This window comes from Ascidia mentula, chromosome 1, assembly GCF_947561715.1.
Source record: "Ascidia mentula chromosome 1, kaAscMent1.1, whole genome shotgun sequence".
NCBI lineage: Eukaryota > Metazoa > Chordata > Ascidiacea > Phlebobranchia > Ascidiidae > Ascidia > Ascidia mentula.
The window spans coordinates 21,120,038-21,132,475 of NC_138566.1; positions in this window are offsets into that span (position 1 = coordinate 21,120,038).

Below are 12,438 nucleotides of genomic sequence, written 5' to 3' on the forward strand. Positions count from 1 at the left end.
CGTGATAAAGTGAATCCTGCACTATTTACGCCAAAAGATGATGAAAGATCTTGTTTCACATACGAATCTGACCGTGTGCCGCAAAGGGGAATTGGAAACGAAATTTTGGTTTTAAAAACAAAATTTCGTTTCGAATAACGTTTGCGAAACGAAATTTCGTTTTCGTGTTAGGTTTGAAAGCGAAATAGAAGTTGGTTTGGGTTCCCCCAAGAAATTAGTTTAATATTACAAAACTTAAATGAAATTGAGACACAATTGCGTGCCATTTCGAAATACTCGAGTTGTTTTACGCGACTGTAAAGTGTAATGATGTTATTTACGTAGAAAACAGTTTATTTCAGTGATAACATTATCACCACGCACTAAATAAGCGAAATTTCGCGGGTTTTACATCCAAGTAAAGCAAAATCGTGATTGTTCATCGTGATAAAGTGAATCCTGCACTATTTACGCCAAAAGATGATGAAAGATCTTGTTTCACATACGAATCTGACCGTGTGCCGCAAAGGGGAATTGGAAACGAAATTTTGGTTTTTAAAACAAAAATTCGTTTCGAATAACCTTTGCAAAAGGAAATTTCGTTTTCGTGTTAGGTTTGAAAACGAAACAGAAGTTGGTTTGGGTTCCCCCAAGAAATTAGTTAAATATTACAAGCCCACAATGAAATTGCGTCACAATTGTGTGACATTTTCGAATTACTCGAGTTGTTTTATGCGACTGTAATGTGTAATGATGTTTTTTACGTAGAAAACAGTTTATTTCAGTGATAACATTCTCACCACACACTAAATAAGCGAAACTTCGCGGGTTTTACATCCAAGTAAAGCAAAATCGTGATTGTTCATCGTGATAAAGTGAATCCTGCACTATTTACGCCAAAAGATGATGAAAGATCTTGTTTTACATACGAATCTGACCGTGTGCCGCAAAGGGGAATTGGAAACGAAATTTTGGTTTTTAAAACAAAATTTCGTTTCGAATAACCTTTGCCAAAGGAAATTTCGTTTTCGTGTTAGGTTTGAAAACGAAACAGAAGTTGGTTTGGGTTCCCCCAAGAAATTAGTTAAATATTACAAGCCCTCAATGAAATTGCGTCACAATTGTGTGACATTTTCGAATTACTCGAGTTGTTTTATGCGACTGTAATGTGTAATGATGTTATTTACGTAGAAAACAGTTTATTTCAGTGATAACATTATCACCACGCACTACATAAGCGAAATTTCGCGGGTTTTACATCTAAGTAAAGAAAATTGTGATTGTTCGTCGTGATAAAGTGAATCCTGCACTATTTACGCCAAAAGATGATGAAAGATCTTGTTTCACATACGAATCTGACCGTGTGCCGCAAAGGGGAATTGGAAACGAAATTTTGGTTTTAAAAACAAAATTTCGTTTCGAATAACGTTTGCGAAACGAAATTTCGTTTTCGTGTTAGGTTTGAAAGCGAAATAGAAGTTGGTTTGGGTTCCCCCAAGAAATTAGTTTAATATTACAAAACTTAAATGAAATTGAGACACAATTGCGTGCCATTTCGAAATACTCGAGTTGTTTTACGCGACTGTAAAGTGTAATGATGTTATTTACGTAGAAAACAGTTTATTTCAGTGATAACATTATCACCACGCACTAAATAAGCGAAATTTCGCGGGTTTTACATCCAAGTAAAGCAAAATCGTGATTGTTCATCGTGATAAAGTGAATCCTGCACTATTTACGCCAAAAGATGATGAAAGATCTTGTTTCACATACGAATCTGACCGTGTGCCGCAAAGTGGAATTGGAAACGAAATTTTGGTTTTTAAAACAAAAATTCGTTTCGAATAACCTTTGCAAAAGGAAATTTCGTTTTCGTGTAAGGTTTGAAAACGAAACAGAAGTTGGTTTGGGTTCCCCCAAGAAATTAGTTAAATATTACAAGCCCACAATGAAATTGCGTCACAATTGTGTGACATTTTCGAATTACTCGAGTTGTTTTATGCGACTGTAATGTGTAATGATGTTATTTACGTAGAAAACAGTTTATTTCAGTGATAACATTATCACCACGCACTACATAAGCGAAATTTCGCGGGTTTTACATCTAAGTAAAGAAAATTGTGATTGTTCGTCGTGATAAAGTGAATCCTGCGCTATTTACGCCAAAAGATGGTGAAAGATCTTGTTTCACATACGAATCTGACCGTGTGCCGCAAAGGGGAATTGGAAACGAAATTTTTGGTTTCGAAAACAAAATTTCGTTTCGAATAACGTTTGCAAAACGAAATTTCGTTTTCGTGTTAGGTTTGAAAACGAAATAGAAGTTGGTTTGGGTTCCCCCATGAAATTAGTTAAATATTACAAGCCCTCAATTAAATTGCGTCACAATTGTCTGACATTTTCGAAATATTCGAGTTGTTTTATGCGACTGTAATGTGTAATGATGTTATTTACGTAGAAAACAGTTTATTTCAGTGATAACATTATCACCACGCACTACATAAGCGAAATTTCGCGGGTTTTACATCTAAGTAAAGGAAAATCGTGATTGATCATCGTGATAAAGTGAATCCTGCACTATTTACGCCAAAAGATGATGAAAGATCTTGTTTCACATACGAATCTGACCGTGTGCCGCAAAGGGGAATTGGAAACGAAATTTTGGTTTTTAAAACAAAATTTCGTTTCGAATAACGTTTGCGAAACGAAATTTCGTTTTCGTGTTAGGTTTGAAAGCGAAATAGAAGTTGGTTTGGGTTCCCCCAAGAAATTAGTTTAATATTACAAAACTTAAATGAAATTGAGACACAATTGCGTGCCATTTCGAAATACTCGAGTTGTTTTACGCGACTGTAAAGTGTAATGATGTTATTTACGTAGAAAACAGTTTATTTCAGTGATAACATTATCACCACGCACTAAATAAGCGAAATTTCGCGGGTTTTACATCCAAGTAAAGCAAAATCGTGATTGTTCATCGTGATAAAGTGAATCCTGCACTATTTACGCCAAAAGATGATGAAAGATCTTGTTTCACATACGAATCTGACCGTGTGCCGCAAAGGGGAATTGGAAACGAAATTTTGGTTTTTAAAACAAAAATTCGTTTCGAATAACCTTTGCAAAAGGAAATTTCGTTTTCGTGTTAGGTTTGAAAACGAAACAGAAGTTGGTTTGGGTTCCCCCAAGAAATTAGTTAAATATTACAAGCCCACAATGAAATTGCGTCACAATTGTGTGACATTTTCGAATTACTCGAGTTGTTTTATGCGACTGTAATGTGTAATGATGTTATTTACGTAGAAAACAGTTTATTTCAGTGATAACATTCTCACCACACACTAAATAAGCGAAACTTCGCGGGTTTTACATCCAAGTAAAGCAAAATCGTGATTGTTCATCGTGATAAAGTGAATCCTGCACTATTTACGCCAAAAGATGATGAAAGATCTTGTTTCACATACGAATCTGACCGTGTGCCGCAAAGGGGAATTGGAAACGAAATTTTGGTTTTAAAAACAAAATTTCGTTTCGAATAACCTTTGCCAAAGGAAATTTCGTTTTCGTGTTAGGTTTGAAAACGAAACAGAAGTTGGTTTGGGTTCCCCCAAGAAATTAGTTAAATATTACAAGCCCTCAATGAAATTGCGTCACAATTGTGTGACATTTTCGAATTACTCGAGTTGTTTTATGGGACTGTAATGTGTAATGATGTTATTTACGTAGAAAACAGTTTATTTCAATGATAACATTCTCACCACACACTAAATAAGCGAAACTTCGCGGGTTTTAAATCTAAGTAAAGCAAAATCGTGATTGTTCATCGTGATAAAGTGAATCCTGCACTATTTACGCCAAAAGATAATGAAAGATCTTGTTTCACATACGAATCTGACCGTGTGCCGCAAAGGGGAATTGGAAACGAAATTTTGGTTTTTAAAACAAAATTTCGTTTCGAAAAACCTTTGCAAAAGGAAATTTCGTTTTCGTGTTAGGTTTGAAAACGAAACAGAAGTTGGTTTGGGTTCCCCCAAGAAATTAGTTAAATATTACAAGCCATCAATGAAATTGCGACACAATTGTGTGACATTTTCGAAATACTCGAGTTGTTTTATGCGACTGCAATGTGTAATGATGTTATTTACGTAGAAAACAGTTTATTTCAGTGATAACATTATCACCACGCACTACATAAGCGAAATTTCGCGGGTTTTACATCTAAGTAAAGAAAATTGTGATTGTTCGTCGTGATAAAGTGAATCCTGCACTATTTACGCCAAAAGATGATGAAAGATCTTGTTTCACATACGAATCTGACCGTGTGCCGCAAAGGGGAATTGGAAACGAAATTTTTGGTTTCGAAAACAAAATTTCGTTTCGAATAACGTTTGCAAAACGAAATTTCGTTTTCGTGTTAGGTTTGAAAACGAAATAGAAGTTGGTTTGGGTTCCCCCATGAAATTAGTTAAATATTACAAGCCCTCAATTAAATTGCGTCACAATTGTGTGACATTTTCGAAATATTCGAGTTGTTTTATGCGACTGTAATGTGTAATGATGTTATTTACGTAGAAAACAGTTTATTTCAGTGATAACATTATCACCACGCACTACATAAGCGAAATTTCGCGGGTTTTACATCTAAGTAAAGCAAAATCGTGATTGATCATCGTGATAAAGTGAATCCTGCACTATTTACGCCAAAAGATGATGAAAGATCTTGTTTCACATACGAATCTGACCGTGTGCCGCAAAGGGGAATTGGAAACGAAATTTTGGTTTTAAAAACAAAATTTCGTTTCGAAAAACCTTTGCAAAAGGAAATTTCGTTTTCGTGTTAGGTTTGAAATCGAAACAGAAGTTGGTTTGGGTTCCCCGAAGAAATTAGTTAAATATTACAAGCCCTCAATGAAATTGCGTCACAATTGTGTGACATTTTCGAAATACTCGAGTTGTTTTACGCGACTGTAAAGTGTAATGATGTTATTTACGTAGAAAACAGTTTATTTCAATGATAACATTCTCACCACAAACTAAATATGCGAAACTTCGCGGGTTTTACATCTAAGTAAAGCAAAATCGTGATTGTTCATCGTGATAAAGTGAATCCTGCATTATTTACGCCAAAAGATGATGAAAGATCTTGTTTCACATACGAATCTGACCGTGTGCCGCAAAGGGGAATTGGAAACGAAATTTTGGTTTTTAAAACAAAATTTCGTTTCGAAAAACCTTTGCAAAAGGAAATTTCGTTTTCGTGTTAGGTTTGAAAACGAAACAGAAGTTGGTTTGGGTTCCCCCGAAGAAATTAGTTAAATATTACAAGCCATCAATGAAATTGCGACACAATTGTGTGACATTTTCGAAATACTCGAGTTGTTTTATGCGACTGTAATGTGTAATGATGTTATTTACGTAGAAAACAGTTTATTTCAGTGATAACATTATCACCACGCACTACATAAGCGAAATTTCGCGGGTTTTACATCTAAGTAAAGCAAAATCGTGATTGATCATCGTGATAAAGTGAATCCTGCACTATTTACGCCAAAAGATGATGAAAGATCTTGTTTCACATACGAATCTGACCGTGTGCCGCAAAGGGGAATTGGAAACGAAATTTTGGTTTTAAAAACAAAATTTCGTTTCGAAAAACCTTTGCAAAAGGAAATTTCGTTTTCGTGTTAGGTTTGAAATCGAAACAGAAGTTGGTTTGGGTTCCCCGAAGAAATTAGTTAAATATTACAAGCCCTCAATGAAATTGCGTCACAATTGTGTGACATTTTCGAAATACTCGAGTTGTTTTACGCGACTGTAAAGTGTAATGATGTTATTTACGTAGAAAACAGTTTATTTCAATGATAACATTCTCACCACAAACTAAATATGCGAAACTTCTCGGGTTTTACATCTAAGTAAAGCAAAATCGTGATTGTTCATCGTGATAAAGTGAATCCTGCACTATTTACGCCAAAAGATGATGAAAGATCTTGTTTCACATACGAATCTGACCGTGTGCCGCAAAGGGGAATTGGAAACGAAATTTTGGTTTTTAAAGCAAAATTTCGTTTCGAAAAACCTTTGCAAAAGGAAATTTCGTTTTCGTGTTAGGTTTGAAAACGAAACAGAAGTTGGTTTGGGTTCCCCCAAGAAATTAGTTAAATATTACAAGCCATCAATGAAATTGCGACACAATTGTGTGACATTTTCGAAATACTCGAGTTGTTTTACGCGACTGTAAAGTGTAATGATGTTATTTACGTAGAAAACAGTTTATTTCAATGATAACATTCTCACCACACACTAAATATGCGAAACTTCGCGGGTTTTACATCTAAGTAAAGCAAAATCGTGATTGTTCATCGTGATAAAGTGAATCCTGCACTATTTACGCCAAAAGATGATGAAAGATCTTGTTTCACATACGAATCTGACCGTGTGCCGCAAAGGGGAATTGGAAACGAAATTTTGGTTTTTAAAGCAAAATTTCGTTTCGAAAAACCTTTGCAAAAGGAAATTTCGTTTTCGTGTTAGGTTTGAAAACGAAACAGAAGTTGGTTTGGGTTCCCCCAAGAAATTAGTTAAATATTACAAGCCATCAATGAAATTGCGACACAATTGTGTGACATTTTCGAAATACTCGAGTTGTTTTACGCGACTGTAAAGTGTAATGATGTTATTTACGTAGAAAACAGTTTATTTCAATGATAACATTCTCACCACACACTAAATATGCGAAACTTCGCGGGTTTTACATCTAAGTAAAGCAAAATCGTGATTGTTCATCGTGATAAAGTGAATCCTGCACTATTTACGCCAAAAGATGATGAAAGATCTTGTTTCACATACGAATCTGACCGTGTGCCGCAAAGGGGAATTGGAAACGAAATTTTGGTTTTTAAAACAAAATTTCGTTTCGAAAAACCTTTGCAAAAGGAAATTTCGTTTTCGTGTTAGGTTTGAAAACGAAACAGAAGTTGGTTTGGGTTCCCCCGAAGAAATTAGTTAAATATTACAAGCCATCAATGAAATTGCGACACAATTGTGTGACATTTTCGAAATACTCGAGTTGTTTTATGCGACTGTAATGTGTAATGATGTTATTTACGTAGAAAACAGTTTATTTCAGTGATAACATTATCACCACACACTACATAAGCGAAATTTCGCGGGTTTTACATCTAAGTAAAGCAAAATCGTGATTGATCATCGTGATAAAGTGAATCCTGCACTATTTACGCCAAAAGATGATGAAAGATCTTGTTTCACATACGAATCTGACCGTGTGCCGCAAAGGGGAATTGGAAACGAAATTTTGGTTTTAAAAACAAAATTTCGTTTCGAAAAACCTTTGCAAAAGGAAATTTCGTTTTCGTGTTAGGTTTGAAATCGAAACAGAAGTTGGTTTGGGTTCCCCGAAGAAATTAGTTAAATATTACAAGCCCTCAATGAAATTGCGTCACAATTGTGTGACATTTTCGAAATACTCGAGTTGTTTTACGCGACTGTAAAGTGTAATGATGTTATTTACGTAGAAAACAGTTTATTTCAATGATAACATTCTCACCACAAACTAAATATGCGAAACTTCTCGGGTTTTACATCTAAGTAAAGCAAAATCGTGATTGTTCATCGTGATAAAGTGAATCCTGCATTATTTACGCCAAAAGATGATGAAAGATCTTGTTTCACATACGAATCTGACCGTGTGCCGCAAAGGGGAATTGGAAACGAAATTTTGGTTTTTAAAACAAAATTTCGTTTCGAAAAACCTTTGCAAAAGGAAATTTCGTTTTCGTGTTAGGTTTGAAAACGAAACAGAAGTTGGTTTGGGTTCCCCCGAAGAAATTAGTTAAATATTACAAGCCATCAATGAAATTGCGACACAATTGTGTGACATTTTCGAAATACTCGAGTTGTTTTATGCGACTGTAATGTGTAATGATGTTATTTACGTAGAAAACAGTTTATTTCAGTGATAACATTATCACCACGCACTACATAAGCGAAATTTCGCGGGTTTTACATCTAAGTAAAGCAAAGTCGTGATTGATCATCGTGATAAAGTGAATCCTGCACTATTTACGCCAAAAGATGATGAAAGATCTTGTTTCACATACGAATCTGACCGTGTGCCGCAAAGGGGAATTGGAAACGAAATTTTGGTTTTAAAAACAAAATTTCGTTTCGAAAAACCTTTGCAAAAGGAAATTTCGTTTTCGTGTTAGGTTTGAAATCGAAACAGAAGTTGGTTTGGGTTCCCCGAAGAAATTAGTTAAATATTACAAGCCCTCAATGAAATTGCGTCACAATTGTGTGACATTTTCGAAATACTCGAGTTGTTTTACGCGACTGTAAAGTGTAATGATGTTATTTACGTAGAAAACAGTTTATTTCAATGATAACATTCTCACCACAAACTAAATATGCGAAACTTCGCGGGTTTTACATCTAAGTAAAGCAAAATCGTGATTGTTCATCGTGATAAAGTGAATCCTGCACTATTTACGCCAAAAGATGATGAAAGATCTTGTTTCACATACGAATCTGACCGTGTGCCGCAAAGGGGAATTGGAAACGAAATTTTGGTTTTTAAAGCAAAATTTCGTTTCGAAAAACCTTTGCAAAAGGAAATTTCGTTTTCGTGTTAGGTTTGAAAACGAAACAGAAGTTGGTTTGGGTTCCCCCAAGAAATTAGTTAAATATTACAAGCCATCAATGAAATTGCGACACAATTGTGTGACATTTTCGAAATACTCGAGTTGTTTTACGCGACTGTAAAGTGTAATGATGTTATTTACGTAGAAAACAGTTTATTTCAATGATAACATTCTCACCACACACTAAATATGCGAAACTTCGCGGGTTTTACATCTAAGTAAAGCAAAATCGTGATTGTTCATCGTGATAAAGTGAATCCTGCACTATTTACGCCAAAAGATGATGAAAGATCTTGTTTCACATACGAATCTGACCGTGTGCCGCAAAGGGGAATTGGAAACGAAATTTTGGTTTTTAAAACAAAATTTCGTTTCGAAAAACCTTTGCAAAAGGAAATTTCGTTTTCGTGTTAGGTTTGAAAACGAAACAGAAGTTGGTTTGGGTTCCCCCGAAGAAATTAGTTAAATATTACAAGCCATCAATGAAATTGCGACACAATTGTGTGACATTTTCGAAATACTCGAGTTGTTTTATGCGACTGTAATGTGTAATGATGTTATTTACGTAGAAAACAGTTTATTTCAGTGATAACATTATCACCACGCACTACATAAGCGAAATTTCGCGGGTTTTACATCTAAGTAAAGCAAAATCGTGATTGATCATCGTGATAAAGTGAATCCTGCACTATTTACGCCAAAAGATGATGAAAGATCTTGTTTCACATACGAATCTGACCGTGTGCCGCAAAGGGGAATTGGAAACGAAATTTTGGTTTTAAAAACAAAATTTCGTTTCGAAAAACCTTTGCAAAAGGAAATTTCGTTTTCGTGTTAGGTTTGAAATCGAAACAGAAGTTGGTTTGGGTTCCCCGAAGAAATTAGTTAAATATTACAAGCCCTCAATGAAATTGCGTCACAATTGTGTGACATTTTCGAAATACTCGAGTTGTTTTACGCGACTGTAAAGTGTAATGATGTTATTTACGTAGAAAACAGTTTATTTCAATGATAACATTCTCACCACAAACTAAATATGCGAAACTTCGCGGGTTTTACATCTAAGTAAAGCAAAATCGTGATTGTTCATCGTGATAAAGTGAATCCTGCATTATTTACGCCAAAAGATGATGAAAGATCTTGTTTCACATACGAATCTGACCGTGTGCCGCAAAGGGGAATTGGAAACGAAATTTTGGTTTTTAAAACAAAATTTCGTTTCGAAAAACCTTTGCAAAAGGAAATTTCGTTTTCGTGTTAGGTTTGAAAACGAAACAGAAGTTGGTTTGGGTTCCCCCGAAGAAATTAGTTAAATATTACAAGCCATCAATGAAATTGCGACACAATTGTGTGACATTTTCGAAATACTCGAGTTGTTTTATGCGACTGTAATGTGTAATGATGTTATTTACGTAGAAAACAGTTTATTTCAGTGATAACATTATCACCACGCAATAAATATGCGAAACTTCGCGGGTTTTACATCTGGGCTTTTTTCTCTTAAGTTTTAGATGCCCAGCTGCGACTCGACCTACATTGCAAGTTATTTTTGCGTTGCCCCACTGTGTTGGAAATTAACTAGTGCGTCGTGACAGTGTTGGTGATGGTTTTACAAGGCTGTTAGCCACTGTTTCAATTTACAAAAACGTCATGCAATATTGAACATGTTTTGTGAACAAAAGAAAAAAAACAATAAAAGCCTGTTTCGAACAGTTCCAAAATGTTCCGCACGTAGATCTCATTTGAATTCCCGTTTGAAAAATGCATGCAAACCAAATTTAGTTTTGATTTAACAACGAAATGCAAGTTGGTTTGGGTTCCGCCAATAAATTACTAAAATATCACACCACTTATGTTTATCAATAAAATTGTTACATAATTACGTCATAGATTTACAATAATAACAATCCACGAACTGCATGTTGCTATTCGAAAGTTTAAAGTTGTTATTTGTGTGAAAAGCAGTTTATTTTAATGTCAAGTTTACGCTAATTATGCGTAAATTGAATATTTACTTTGAAGTAAAGTAAAATTGTAATTGTTTTTATAATATTTAACAGAACAACGAACACTAAGGCGTGTTTCGAAACAATTCCAAAATGGATCGCACGAACATCAGTTATTTACAAGTAATCATGTTTCCCAACAACCAGGGCGTTGGAAACGCAAATTTTGGTTTCGAATTATAATTTCTTTTCGAATAACGTTTGCAATTTTCTCAGCCGACGATAAATCTGCGTAAATTTAATGTTTACTTTGAAGTAAAGCAAAGTGGTGATTGTTTTCATTACAAGTAATCGGGCGTCCCTTCAACCGTGCAGGCAGTGTTGCCAGGTAAAATTTTCTAAAACCGCCCAACGCCTTGCCAAAACTAGCCCAAAAACCGTCCAAACAAGAAATTTCTGAAACAAGCCCAAAACCAGCCCAATTTTACTCTGACTTAGCTTGAAATCGACAACTGTTAGTGAATTGTCGCACTCAGTAGCTTTAACCTACCGCGGTTACGTTTTTTCACATTTGGTTCTGACCATGGCGCTACCTATTACGTTTTCTTTAATTGCAAGGAGCATTAATACATAGCAAAAACATTGCAATATTTGATGAATTTGGGTCATAATATAACTAAAACTAACAACTTTAAAAAACGCAATCAATTAAAACATGTATTTTTACAACTACAAAATCTCGTACATCTGTATTCCGTAGTTTCGTCATACGCGTGTGTAAAGCGATCAAACGTGGAAGCTGCAAGCATTATGGCAAAAAAATTTACCCACTACGAAAGACCTCTTGACTGCATTGTTTTCTCAAGCAATCCTTAGTTCATTGGTTACTATATTTTTTAAATTTGTTTGCAAAAATAAAATTTTCTCAGCACCATTGCTGCTTTGCAAAAACGACTCCAGTTGCATGGTTCAAGTTTCTGTCGCACCCACCCACTGCGTGTTTCTCTGAACGCATTATTACTCTCTGCGCCGTACGATTGTTTCGTTTGTCGGGAAATGAACGCATTGGTTTACTCTTGGTATGAGACATTAGTGCCAGAATGCGTGATTATAGGGGTTGAAAATGTCATTGGCGAACCCGCCCAATAAACCGCAACCCGCAACTCGTAAAAATAACCCGCAACTCGATGTTGAAAACCAGGCCAATTGGGCGGGAATACCGCCACCCTGGCAACCCTGCGTGCAGGTTTCGATCGTTTATGCAGTTTATTAGGCGTCTGGTTGTCCCTGGGCTTTTTTCTCTTAAGTTTTAGATGCCCAGCTGCGACTCGACCTACATTGCAAGTTATTTTTGCGTTGCCCCACTGTGTTGGAAATTAACTAGTGCGTCGTGACAGTGTTGGTGATGGTTTTACAAGGCTGTTAGCCACTGTTTCAATTTACAAAAACGTCATGCAATATTGAACATGTTTTGTGAACAAAAGAAAAAAAACAATAAAAGCCTGTTTCGAACAGTTCCAAAATGTTCCGCACGTAGATCTCATTTGAATTCCCGTTTGAAAAATGCATGCAAACCAAATTTAGTTTTGATTTAACAACGAAATGCAAGTTGGTTTGGGTTCCGCCAATAAATTACTAAAATATCACACCACTTATGTTTATCAATAAAATTGTTACATAATTACGTCATAGATTTACAATAATAACAATCCACGAACTGCATGTTGCTATTCGAAAGTTTAAAGTTGTTATTTGTGTGAAAAGCAGTTTATTTTAATGTCAAGTTTACGCTAATTATGCGTAAATTGAATATTTACTTTGAAGTAAAGTAAAATTGTAATTGTTTTTATAAT